This window comes from Danio rerio, chromosome 5 (genome assembly GCF_049306965.1).
Source record: "Danio rerio strain Tuebingen ecotype United States chromosome 5, GRCz12tu, whole genome shotgun sequence".
In the NCBI taxonomy this organism is placed as follows: domain Eukaryota; kingdom Metazoa; phylum Chordata; class Actinopteri; order Cypriniformes; family Danionidae; genus Danio; species Danio rerio.
This window is the reverse complement of record NC_133180.1, coordinates 45171378-45186101: the sequence shown is the minus strand read 5'-3', so window position 1 is coordinate 45186101 and position 14724 is coordinate 45171378.

The following is a 14724-nucleotide window of genomic DNA, read 5'->3' as shown; positions in this document are numbered from 1 at the left end:
TGTGCGTGTGCGTGTGTGTGTGTGTATTATTCTTTAAGGTCAACCAGCTAACAGCATGTCAGATTACAACTTTAAAACTGACTTGCGTTATTGATCAAGCAGGCAGACAGATTATGTATGATGTTTTTTTTCCTGAACTGACGACACAGAGTAATCTCTTGTAAAAAAAACAACAAAAAATAAAATATCCCGATTAACCTTTCAAATGTCACGACACCCCTAACCTGCCATCGACTGATTGTGCTCAAGGCAAACTATAAAGACTTTCCTTGTTGTATTTCCTATAGATTTTATGAGAGTGTTGAAGGACAGAGACTGTTGTTGATGAAAGCGTCGCATTTGGTGAGAAAAACACTTCTGCATCACAGCGCAGGTTTCAGTAAATGAGGACTAAAGGGAGACAAGTTGACAGGCCAATGGATTTGGCAAAGGCTCTTCTGTCAAGTGTCAAAGCCCTGGGCTGCTCTGTGTCTTTCACAGCTGACTGATGGAGACTGTTACTAACAGCATGTCACAGCAGCTCACAGCTAACACTGACGTCCTAATACAACTCGGCTAAACTTTGCAGAGTGGTAACTTGGGGGAATTTAGATTACTTTTGGGGGCCTAAAAATGCTTTTGAACACTGGTTTCAAATGGCAATGTTTTTTTGGGGGAAACCATATTGTTATTTTGTAAACTGCAAAAATACAAAATTATAAAAGAGGTCTAATAGACGTCCAAACATTGATGTCTTGGCTAAAACAGGGCTAAAGCTGGACTCTAATAGTAACAACCACATAGCAAAATTTCTTTGGCCCAGCTCTGGCCCACACAATCAGGTTTTGCTTGACCCCACATGCCGCAGTGAATTACGGTTCATGACTGGACCAAATCTGGCTTTTAGACAAGGGCCAAACACAGACCATATCTGGGCCAAGTCTAAGCCAAGTTAATAACTCATAAGTGGGCCTGAACTGGGCCAGATAGGTTGGTGTGTCACAATTGCAATGAAATTGATAAACCCATGAAGCGTTGTGCTTTAGGCACACTATGGGTATGCTTTTTGTCAAAGTGACCTAATTGGTAGAATTTTTTTTCGTTACTCAAAAATTATTTTAATGTATTTTAAATGTGGGTCAAGACTGGCCAAACTCACATGGCCCACATATCATTTTTTTAAATCTGGGCCAAATACTATGTTTTACATCTGGCCCAAATCTTGAGTGCCGCCATAAAGACGGTGCCACCACTGCCAAACCCTGGCCATGTTTGGCAACATGCTGTAGGCTAGTGCCAGATAAATGCCCACTGTGCCAGTTTTATGCCAAATCTGGGCCAGAATTCTTTGGTACTAGGGAATAGTCCAAAAATAGACTGATTTTTACACTGTTGTTAGTGTCACAGTTCAGGGATTTGTGTGTTCTTTCTGTATGTTATGTGTTATGCTGTGTGTGTGAGGGTGGGTGTGTTTGTTTACCTTTTGTGCTGGCAGCATGCTCACGGATCAGCTGACTTAATCAGCATTCTTCCATTGATTCCTGTTTTACTCGCAATATATACAGTATTTAGTCGATAGGTACTGCTGGTTATCAGCTCGTTGTTCTCGTTCCTGTCTGTTTGTTCCTGTTCGTCGAGTGTCGAGATCGTTGGCCTAGTAGGAACACCTTTTTGCTATTTTCTTTGTGTTCAGTTTTCTATTTTAAACTTGTTCAATGTTGAACCGATTTCACGAGGCCGCCATTTTAAAAGCAAAATCAAGGCTGCGGTGGAAAGAAACCCTGAAGTATTGCCTGAAACACAAACGTTGTGTACCTGACTGTATGTCTTATCAGCGAAGTGAAAGTGACACAAATTTATCATTTTTGCGCCTTCCGATGGACCTGAAGGTCGTTCTGAATGGATAGTGAAAATAAAAAGAAATATCAGACTTCATTTTTAGCTAAAATAAGAGAAATTAGTAAGCTAACAATTTCTTTCCAGATCACATGTTTTAGATGACATTTATCAAACTCAAGTTAATGAACTAATTCTTTCACTACAGACTTGTCACGATTCTGAATTTCGCATCTATTTCCGCTAACATTTAAAGAGCCATTTATTATAGGTTTTTGTAAATGACCTTCCATGTAGTGTGTAACACGGCTCCATGTGAAATGAAATATCCAGCTAAGGCTTAAATCTGAAAGTGGACAGTGTTTAAAACTATTGATTCATCTATAAAAGAGTTGACTCATTGTTGCTACAAAAGAATCATCTTGATAACGAGTCTTTAGCTGTTTCGGTGTGATGTCGATACAAAACATAAGCCCTGCCCAATTGTTCCAAGCCTAAACCCAGGAAAATTCAGTTGGTTGAAATTACGGGAGTTTTCCGGGATAAATAACAAAATGGGTGGGTGGCTGGAGATGGGTTTGAAATACGGGAGCAGTAAAAGTGTTGGCAGGTATGCTCACACATACACTCTGCACTCTGACTACTTCAATATTTTTGATAGGCCGTGCTGGGCATTTCACTCTGTCTTGCGCTGAATGCTGTTGACCAATCGCAAAAGGCGGTCATAAATACAAGTGCAAACACAGACGAGAAATCCACTGATGAATCAACTGATCTTCATGGCTTTAAAATGCTCCAGTGTCCTTGCATCTGTGTTTGCACTCAGTGAAGTGCAGTGAACTGATGAACTTCACGGTCAATCACTCAATCAGTCACTTCTGTTGTGGACTGGGGAATACTATCAGGCAAATTAGCTGTGTTTAAGAATACACCCAACTATGCTTAAATGTTAGCGGGAAATGAATGTTTTTAAAACTTAAGTATTGGAGCAACACTATTACAGACAACACAAGGGTGTGCTACAGAGGACTGCATTAGTTTATTGCTCACCGGGTTACATAAGCTAAAGCAGCAAAGCGTCCCTACAGTGTTTACCTGGTGCCCAAACGGAACTCCAGGAGGACTCTTAAGCTTTATTACTCTTAAAGAGATTGTGATTCTGTTTGATGCCTAGTATGCTTTTAATTGTTTAAATTAAACTGAATGATATTAAAGTGATGTTTACACCATTCTGCATTTTGAAATCATGGCAACGTGGCAACAGCTAGAGGTTTGTAGTCTACAGTATGTTTTTGCAATGTTTACATTGCTAATCCTATACTTCCAGGTTCCTTCCCTTTGCTTTCATTATTTAAAGTGGCAGCGTGAAATAAACGTATTGCATCCTCTCTGTTTTACATTATGACATATAGACTTAAGTAAAATAAAATTTATATTTTTTCCATAAAATAAATAATTTAATGTAATTTCAAAGTACATATAAAACTGAATAGTAACCATACTATTCAGCAATCATATTAATTCACAATCTGAATGAAAAGGGTACTAGGAAACTAAAGGCAACTTTCTCTTCACACTTTCAAAATAAAAAAATGAAAACAGTAGACAGAACAGTTTGGTTTTGCAGCAGTCAGCATTATATTCATTTCCAAGTAAAATAACTGTATTTAAATTCCCCTTTTTGTTGCGTCCATAAATAACGGCAAAAATTTTAGCTGCACTCATTCCAGTTGTAAATTGTTTTAGTTGACATGCATGAAATTCCTTCATGCATATTCTTAGAAATATGACTGAAACCCATTTTCCATTACACAAACCTAATGCATTACAATCCTCGGCTGCTGTGCAGGACTGCTTCATCAGCAACACATCAGTTCAAGTTTACCCCAATGCGACTCAATTCGCTTTAAGGCACACAGGTCTTTCATCATCTAAAAATTTTCACCCCTCTGTAAATGCAGTCAAAAGCTTTACGTTCTCTATAACATGCACTTTCCTCGCCCAAGCATTTTTAGTGAGGAAATATGTTGAGAGTTTAATTGCGAGGGGAGATCTGTGCTCTCCTTGGCTCTGAAAGATTAACCATTAGAGGAATTTGAGGAAATGGGAAGTGGCTACCAAGAAGAAGAAATGCCACGGGGTGCCATGGATCACTTTCCTTTTAATGGCCCGGCATCGTTAAAAGCCACCCCCCCCCCCCCCCTCCCCTTCCTGATCGTGACTCAAAACATAATTGACCTGTAAGGCCTTTAATGAACATAACATATCACAAGCCTCTAAAATAGTAGCATCTTATCAATGAGCCGAGCAGTCTGGCAGAACCAAATTAACGCTCAACAGATGCCACTTTTGATGAATGTCATGTTGCGCAAACCAAACAAGGCCTCTTCATTTGATGGATTGATACCTGTGGAACAAAACGTTAGGAATAAACATGTTTATTTGTACAGTGCCTCTTATGTCTCGAGCACTTTCATGGGACATTAAAATGTAGAGGCTAGTGGAGGACTTAAATTCGTAAATGTAAATCATGGTATACCAGGGGAACATTGTTCTGACGCCATGAGGAAAACAACTAATAATAAAAAAAACACTGAATTAAATATTTATAAAATTAAAAAATGCAGATTGTTTTCTGTGAGGGTTAAGTTTAGGGGTAAGAATATACAGTCTGTACACTACCTGACAAAAGTCTTGTCGTCAATCCCAGTTGTATAAGCGACAAATAATAACTTGACTTCTAGTTGATCAATTAGAAAAGTGGCAGAAGGTTCGATTTTCCAGTTCTGTTGAACTGCATCCCAATCATCACAAATCCTGCAGAAGACCTATTGGAACCCGCATAGACCCAAGATTCTCACAGAAATCAGTCAAGTTTGGTGAAGAAAATAATCATGGTTTGGGGTTACATTCAGTATGGGGCGTGTGGAGATCTGCAGAGTGGATGGCAACATCAACAGTTGGAGGGATCAAGACATTTGAGCTGCCTATTACATTACAAACCACAGTAGAGGGCAAATTCTTCAGCAGGATAGCTTAGCTTCTCATACTTCAGTCTCAAGTTCCTGAAAGCAAAGAAGGTCAAGGTGCTCCAGGATTGGCCAGCCCAGTCACTAGACATGAACATTGAGTATGTCTGGAGTTAAATGAAGGATGAGGCATTGACGATGAATCCCGATAATCTTGATGAACTCTGGGAGTCCTGCAAGAAGCTTTCTTTGTCAATTTAGATGACTTTATTAATAAGTTATTTGAGTCATTGCAGAGATGTATGGATACAGTCCTCCAAGCTCATGGGAGTCAGACACAATATTAATTATTTTTCCACTGCACCATGACGTTATATTCTATACTGTACATTATTTCTGTTAAGTGACAAGACTTTTGTCTAAGCAAAGTCAGACCTTACTGTCTTAATTAAATAATTAAAAATCAAGGCATGATCAGATTTTATTTTAATAAAATGAGAATAATTCTAGAGGCCTTAGTTTTTCATATAATCCACTTTTGAAACCAAACAATCAAATAGAAGTCAAGTTATTATCTATTCTTCCTAAAGCTAAAATACTTGTTCAAGTAGTGTACACACTGTAAAAAATGTATGTGATTTCTATGTTAAAAACTGTAAAAATGCTACATCAGAAATATGTAAGTTTTTTCAAGTTTCTTTAATACGTACAGTGAATAACAGTAAATTGTTATTTCCAGAATTCCCTGCATGACTTAACTTTTTATGCTTTTTGTTGACATTACTATGATTCTTTTTAGTTTTTGTACTTCAAAGTACTTTTGTATTAACACTAGAAATTTAAAAAACACAGTAGTTTACCATAAAAATTAGAAAACACTGTGAAATACTGGCAACTACAGCTGCCGTTTTTGTTTTTGATTTTTGTCGTAAATTGTGAGCATTTTATTGTTTACTTACTCCCAGGACCATTTATATCGAAGTTGATATTTAGCCGCATCATATTGGTGTTTCGTAACATCTAGTTTTTTATGAGGTGGGTTGTTAGCCCAACACTCAACCCCCAACCTGGAGGACCAGGATTCACACAATACAGACAGCTTAGTTTAACTATCAATTCAGCACGTCTGTGGACAGTGGGGGAAACCGGAGCACCCCACGTGAACACGGGGAGAACATGCAAAGTCCACACAGAAATGCCAACTGACCCAGCCGGCTCAAACCAGCGATTCTGATTAACTTAGTTATATCATGCCTTTCTTTTCTTCCATTTTTTTCTTTCAGAAGAAAAAAAAAGTATATAATTAAGCAATATAAACAACTGAAGTCAAAATATGAAATTGGCAGACAATTGTTTGTGTTTCTAAAATCCCCACACAAAGAAATGTTTCCATGCTTTTAAGGAAGGATGCAGGTTTGACAATCTGATCAAAACTGGGGCATAATAACCTTTCCATTTGCAGTTCTGCCAGGATTCTTATACCGGCGTGAACTGTGAGTTTGTATTGATTGAGTGTCCAGTGCGGCAGACATGGATGCCCTTTGTGCTCTAATTAGCAAAGCTGTGAAAAATGAGCACTGCAGCAGAGCTGATAAATGCATTTGTCAGAGTCTGACATGCACTGTGTTAACAGAGCTATTTCAGCACAAAATTCTTCCCGGTAGGGTGAGGTCACGATGTTACCTACAGGGGTCAGTAACACGATGAGAGGACAGTAATAGGTAGTGTCCTGCTTGGAGATTTGAGCGACAGGACCTATGATGCAGGATATTATGTGTGGAATAATTATTGCACAGCTCTTGAATGCCTAATTTAGATCAATTTTGACATTTAGCAGACATATTTTCTAATATTTCCTGCCATGGCAACACTGTGTAACAAATGAATGACTCACTAATAAATTGTTAAATTCCTAAACTAATCATTTTGACACCTCTAAACGTATTTAGTTCCTATAGCAGTGTTTCTGAAGTAATTATTTTAGTGAATGATCTCATAAATGGCAATGTCACGATATCTTTCACTATTGGTCAAAAGTTTGCAACACAGGCTCATTGTGAAAATGTACCTCCATATACAGTACATTTCTGGAGAGTGAGAATGTATTTTCATACATGTACATGTATGATTTATTAAAAACAATATCTTGTGCTGTTTTTGGAGTGTTCAACCTTCCAAGTAGTGTTACTATTCAAATAATATGATCAATAAGGCCCTTTTTACGGTGGCCATGAGAGCTTAAGGTACTGCAATTTAAGAAAACCCATGCAATTACAAAAAACAACAAAAAAACAACAGCTAATTAAAAAAACTGTGTTTATTCATTTGTCAGAACAAATCCTCACATTGCTAACACAATAAAAAAAACATGCTGCATTTTCACACAACACAAACAATTTAGGAAAACGCGATGCATTTTCTCACCACACTCGCAAAAACATGTTTCAAGTGGACCCAAAATGTGAGGTTTTTTTTTTGTTTTGTTTTGTTTATTTTAACCACCTGATGCCCTTGTCTTTTGTATTTTATTAGCCTATATAACCCTCATAGATTTTACATTAGATGTTGCCTACGCTGTTGTTGTCTATAGGAAGAAATGTGTCAATAGAGCCACCATTTTAGTACAGAGTGGTGATTCATTGAAATGAATTTGGGACTTGAATTTGAATTTTGAATTTGAATTTGAAGGTGCAGTAAAGGACTGATCATCCGGAGATATAGATATGTAAACATTTATACATATATTTATGATAGGTTTTCCTGGTGGTCAGTATGCCAATATTTTTTTATTAAAATATTTTTAAAAATTATTTTTCTACATTGATGGATAAAATTGACGGGCATTGCTGACAAAAAGCATGTGGTTGTGTACATGGAAATGTATTATCCTTCCTCCATGTTAACTTTGATCTAATCCATGGCCTAAAACACAACCCCTCTCTTGCTTTCACTTCTAATTATAATGGAGGGAGTGATTTGTTTGTGAATGAATCTTCATTATGAGCGACTCATGTGAACCATCGATATCTCTGCATCTCATCTGCATACCTACCTTTCTGATCTAAATGATATATAACATTTATAATATTCAATAATTTAAGGTGGGCAGTATGCAAATTGAGGCACAGGCACTGTTATGTTATCAGACACCCTTATAAGTTACTTCAAAAACTAGCCATTACTTCTCTTAGCTGGCATTAATGCACGTTCCTAGCACCGCAGCGTCTTATTGTCTTATTTAATTTACATTGTTTGCTGATTTTATTCAACAAAACTAGCATAAGCCTAGAATTTAGTGCAAGTTAGTGCTACTTTGCCTCATAGTGAATGCAGAAAGTGTCTGTATGATCATCAATAACGTGACTTGTTTAGCACAAAAGTTTGTAACATACAAAACCGTGAAAAACTAATTCTTAGCTATGAAATGTTCTGCAAGTTCAGGGTCTGTATGAAATATCTAGTGTACATATCTATGAATAACCATAACCGAAATAGCCATTTTAGGGTCCTCTTGAAACATTTTTTCGTGCTATTTAAATGTGTTGTGAGAAAGTGCAGCACATTTTTGTAAATTGTTTGCATTGTGTGATAATACAGTACATTTTAAAAAAAAATGTGTTTGCATTGTGATGATTTGCAGGATGGCATTCTCGCTAACCTCCATATGGACGGCTTTCCATCTGTTACCAGTTTTTCCAGACAATGTACGTTAGTGGACATGAGACACAGAGAGGGGATGACCATGATGACAGGGTTTGAGTCCAGTGAATAACAATTCCAGAAACATGTGGAGCAAAACAGAAGCCAAAAAAATAAAATAAACGTGTAAATAACAGGGTAAGAATATGGTATAACGTAGACGAGGGCTTTTCTTTTTCTGGATTGTTTTTTTTTTTTAATTGTCTGTTGGGTTTAGGGAAGTAGATGAGTGGGTCAATATGTGTTTTTTAAAATACTATTGGTTGGGTTTGGGGAAGGGGAGGGTGGGCCAGTCAATGGGTCAGTCAGTCATTTAAGTCAGTCAAACAGTCAGTCGACAGCGGCATCTGGTGTATTTACAAAAGAACAGCAGGCGCGAATGGTCTCAAAAAGAGTACACATTGGATTCACGAAAACAGAAACTGCAAAAAAGTAGCTCATGGGATGTATTTGACAGTCTCAAGAAATGTATATAAGTACATTTTCAGAATAAGCCTGGGTTGCACTTTCTTAAACTTAAGTTACTTAAACCATTTCTAAATGATCTTTAATTAAAGTGTATTATAATTTAGATTTTTGATCTGCATAAAAACATATGCTGGATAAGTTGGTGGTTCATTCCGATGTGGTGATACCAGATTAATAAAGGGACTAAGCTGAAAAGAAAATGAATGAATTATAACTATTACAACTATTTAAGCCAGCAACTCAATATGTTCTTAGCATTACTGTCACAGTAAACAAAAAGCCACACCTAAGCCACATTGTATGTTGTTGTAAACCATGTACTGTATTGACAATAATAAAAATATAGTAGCACCAGCTGTATTTTTTTTTTTAGCTTTACATAAGCGAAGTAACAATCATGCAATGCACATTCGCACTATTTTGTTTCATAAAAATGCAACTGCCATCATATTGTGTCTCAGCTATTGACTGTATTGGAAAAGTCTTGACATCAGTATAATTTATAATCATAATCATGTTGCAGTGTTCTCTCAAATACATAGCAGTGTGTAAAACTTGCAAACACCACTGACCTAATCATCATACAAAATGCCAGGCCATCACAATAGGTGAGCGAGATCTCTGTGGAGGAAGAGGAACTGGAGTCTAATCTTGTGATGGCAGAAGCAGAATCTAAGCCAGCCTCCTTTGTGAAGACGCCATGCCGTCAGTTTCTGAGGCTCATATCATTTGGCTCCACCTCAGCAAGTGTGTTTGACAGGCTGAACCGCCAGATAAGAACTGGACGATAATTTATTTAGTGCTTCTACCTGAATAAGGGCATGAGAAATGTGTTCTAGTCTCCCTCTCGCCTGGAACACCTGGGTCTTACTGTCCTCTCTGATAATGTGAAAATGATTTACCGAGCAAAAAGGTCCAGTTATCAAGGCTTGGTATCAAACCTGCACAGTTTGTTGGTTTGTTCATGCTGATTGTTTATTCATTGTTATCTTTTATGAAGCAGGAACAATAAAATGCCCTCATAAATGCTTTTCTTTATGATTTGTGTTATTCATATCACGTCTTTTTTTATGTGATCCATGACATGCTATTTTAAACCACAAGTAAGCTTTGAATATTTTGGTCGAATAACTGAATATGTACTGTAATACAATATATTTTACCAAAAATTAGCCTATCTATACAGCACTGGACTTTTATTTTGGTTATATTTTATTATCGTTGTTTCTTTAAAAAAAAAATAATTGCCTTTATTATGATAAGACAATAGATTAGATTGACAGGAAGTGAAGTTGGACAAATTAAAGGGAATGGGATGTGGAAGGCCACATGTCAAGAAACCTACCAGGCATTTTCCATTATATGTCAGTGCACTGACCAATAGGCTATCATTGCAGAAGGTGACATTTTAATTTAAGGTAAAATAATTGCTTTTAACACACCATTAACAGTTTTTAAAGTAGTAGTTGGGTTTAGTTATTGGGTAAGGGATGTACAATAAGATCAAGTACGTCTTTAGTACTTGTTTCTAAATACAATTTAAATGGCAATATTTTAATAATAGACAGGTAATAGGGTAATAAAATATCAGAACTAGCTTAAATACCAGGAAATAACCTTGCATTCGCTGACCAACTTAGAGTGAATCTTAAGTTCAGGAGCAAAAACATTTCACCCCTATTTTAATGATGGCAACAGAGATGAGGATCCAAATGCAGGTTTACTTAAGAAAAAGTCAAAACAGGTGCAAACATAAGTATACAGGTAATCCAAAGAGTGGTTATAAACAGGCGAATGGTTGGGACAGGTGGCAAAATAACATAAACAAAACAAAGGCCAAAAACACGGTAAGGCAAGACAAGGATAAAGCTTGGTAATGCTCACTTACAGCATACTAGACTCCCGGGTGTGTTCTTGTGCATGTGCTGTGTTTATAGTCTATCTGATTTGTCCTGAACCACTCCAGCTGTGTGTACAATTAGAGTGATCTGGAACTGGTGTGTGAGTGAAGGGCATGATGGGAATTGTAGTTCAGTTTATTGGCAGATGTGTAGTTGGGTGAATTTGAGAGTGCTAGCAAGGGTAACACTGCTGGTGATCATAACGCCTATACCCTTACGTAGTGCACTTTTTCAGGGAGTAGTTATATATATGTAGTAGAAAATAGGGAGAAGTGACAATATAAAGTCCACATATTATGTTTTAACAATTCAGTTTTTTTAAATCATATGTAATTTCATGAAGACATTTGCAGCACAATGCTGTTCTTATTTCTACACCCTGTGCTTATTTTAGCACCCAATGGCACTGTAGAAAATCCATGTAATTGTTTTTATGTGGTTGAGAGAGCTCAAACGACCTGCAAATTGAGAATTGAGAAACACATGCAAATAGAAAAACGCTGAAAAAATAGAAAAATAAACTGAGAAAACAACTTAATCAGCTTGACAACACATGACTCAAAACAAATGCAACTACAGAAATTCACTGCAAATAGCGCAGACCACAATAAAAATGTATTGAGAACCCAGCTGCTTCCTGTTTAGAGTTAGCGATGTGGTCGAAAATCTGAGAGGTAAGTTTTGTTTGATTGTTCTGGTAGTAGTTTGTATATTTTTAGCCCTCATAAACTGATGAATTTCACAATTAACATTAAATGTCAGCAAGCATTACCTGCAGATTTTAGCTTCAGCTTATTCACCTTTGCATACAAGTGGGTTCAGCCATTTGAATCTTTTTGGCTCGGGACTTCTCATTCACTTCCATTCATTTTTAGACATTAAAACAGCCCGTTACACTGGTTATTGTTGCAAATTGACATTTTCTTATTATATGATTCTGCTTTGTTTATATAATCATGCAAACACATGTTTGTAGAGCAAGTAGTTTGACTGTTTTCTGCGGTTTATTTATTCATTCATTCATTTTCCCTTTATTAATCTGGGGTTGCCAGAGCAGAATTAACTGCCAACTTATCCAACACATGTTTTACGCAGCGGATACACTTCCAGCCACAACCCATCACTGGGAAACCCATACACACTCATTTGCACACATACATATACACTATAGAAAATTTAGCCTACCCAATTTACCTGTACCGCATGTCTTTGGACTGTGAGAGAAACCGGAGCAAACGAAAAAAAATCCACGCAAATGCAGGGAGAACATCTCTGCTGTTTATTATTCCAAGTAATTTCTTCCATAGGCAGCTAAATCGGAAGTTCTAAAACAATCGCAAAAACAAACGCACTTCCGCATTGAAGAATAAGGCCAATAGCTGACATTTTAACACTTCATGACAAAGCAAAGGGCAACAAAGTAAGCAGGCACACCAACATGCAAAACATCAGGTGAAAAAGTGTCTTTAAAAAAGTCCTCGTGAAATTTTCCTCATGAGATCAGGCTGGTACATCAGATTACGATAGATTATACTGACATGAGTAAACAAAGGATGTTTTGATTATTTTTAAGAAGCCAGCAAATAAATTATTACATAATTATTTATTATTCAATTTGTGTTGTGGTTCACACTATTAGTCGCATGTTTCTGTATTTCCATGTGTTGTAAGAGTTTGCGCATAAATGTGTTGTCAAATTTATAACGATCAGTTTGTTTGTTGTTTATATATGGATGTGTTTTCTTAACTTGCAGAACAATTTCTGTCATATTGCATCTAAAATGTGAGTTAGACAATATTAACTTCTTGTTGAAATGTTTTATAAAAGCAACATCACCTGTAATGCATCTGTTGTGATTCAGCCATAGGTAATTCACTGGGAATTTGTAACATCAGTAGTCTTGCTCCATCCAGTACACCAACCACACTGATTACATATTAATTGGTAGTAGTCTGTTCCCTGGGAGAATCATTACAAATTGTTTCAGAGGGCAGTCTCAGAGGTTTGTGCTCACTCTCAATATTGTACTCTCGTTTGACTTTTTTCTTTCTTTCTTTTCCTTTCTTTTTTTTTAAGTAAATCTAGTTTAGATGGCACTGTGTTTTCTTATGGTGGAGACACATTGTTTGTGGAGGTAAATAGTTTAGGAATCAATATGGAAGGTCAATGAAGTATGAAAAAGTGCAGCGAAGAGCAGGATAGATTTATTGATTTCATTGCATACAGTACAGATATAAGGCAAACTCAACATTTACATGGTTTGTTATAAAGTTAGTTATGATGATGGGGTGCAAGGAAGCAATATTAGAGATATCTAATAGCCATCCAAACACGATCATCTTGGTTAAAACAAGTCTAAATTTGGGCTGTCAGTGAAAATCTAATATATGTCAATCTACAGTTAGACAGACTTCACATGTTTAGTCTATTCCTGTTTATTAGATTTTCACTGATGGCTCAAATTTAGCCTTGTTTTATCAAAAAATGGTAATGTTCTGCATGTACAGTATTAAACATCTTTTAAACACAATAATCCATGCTGTGGTCTGGGGCATTCAATATAATTTTTCTCATGCAGTAAAATCAGCTTCCTGTTCATGCTGTGCTCTTATTTCCACCCGAACTACTACATAAACTTTCTCTTTCAATTAAAAACACCAATAAGCATCCAAACAACAATAAACAATTATTAAGGATTGTTTATTCTTAAGGGAAACTACTTTAAATTCGCATTGCTAAGTAACAGTTTGACAGACAAGTCTGTGTGATTTAGTAATTGCTTTGAGACAAAGAACTCTCCCCAAATAAAACTTGAACTGAAATTGAACAACTCTCTCAGGAAACTTCAATAGATGGCAAATGAAAGGTGATTAACTACTAGTTAAGGGTCTTGGCAATCTGATTTAACAGCCTGCAATTAGTTCTGGATTGGAATTATACAACAAGTAAGTTTTGTGACATGCAGGTTTAATGTACAGGAGGCCTAAAAATGCATTTAAGATCATGGATGTTTCATAAAATAAATGAAAATAAGGTCACCTATATACATTTCTGTAGCCAGAAGTACATGTGGCTGCATTCCGTCTTTAAAATGAATGCTAAGGAGCAGTATGATGCAGTTCCTTTTTGTGCTTACCAGCTGACTGCTTTCCTCCATATGGACCACTGGCTTTTCCTTTGTTACCAGTTTGTCCAGTAGCTCATCTTGTACAGCAGACTTGAGAAGCAGCCAAGAGGAGTTGACAGCGATGACGGGGTACGAGTCTGGTGAAGAACGGTTTCAGAAAGTGAGTAAGATAACAACAGAAGCCATGAAATAAATAAACAATTAAATAACAGCGTGAGCATGTGGTAAAATCTGAAAATGAGATAAAAAGCAGACGTGGGCTTTACTTTTTCTGAATTGCTTTGGGTTTAGCGAAGTGGGTGTTCAGGTCAACCGGTGCTTTTAAAAACACTATTGGTTGGATTTAGGTCAGTCGATCTGTCATTCAGTCAGTTGACAGCAGCCTCTGGTGGATTTATGCGAGAACAGCAGGCGTGAATGACACTCGCAAGAGAAATTTTAAATATCAAAAAGCGTACACGGCAGCCTCTGGTGGGTTCATGAAAACAAAAATTGAAAAAAAAAAAAACGTAGGGACATATTTGGCACTCTCCAGAAATGTATATAGCAGTACGTTTTCAGAATGAGCTTAGGTTGCAACAAGGAACAATCAAGACAGATATTACTTCATATCTTTCAACACCATATTCCGCACGATTGTGTCCGCCACTGAATAATAATAATAATAGCAACGTAATCACAACATTTTTTTCAGCGTAATTTTGAATTTTTTAACCCAACTGGTTTCAGTTCACACAAATAACC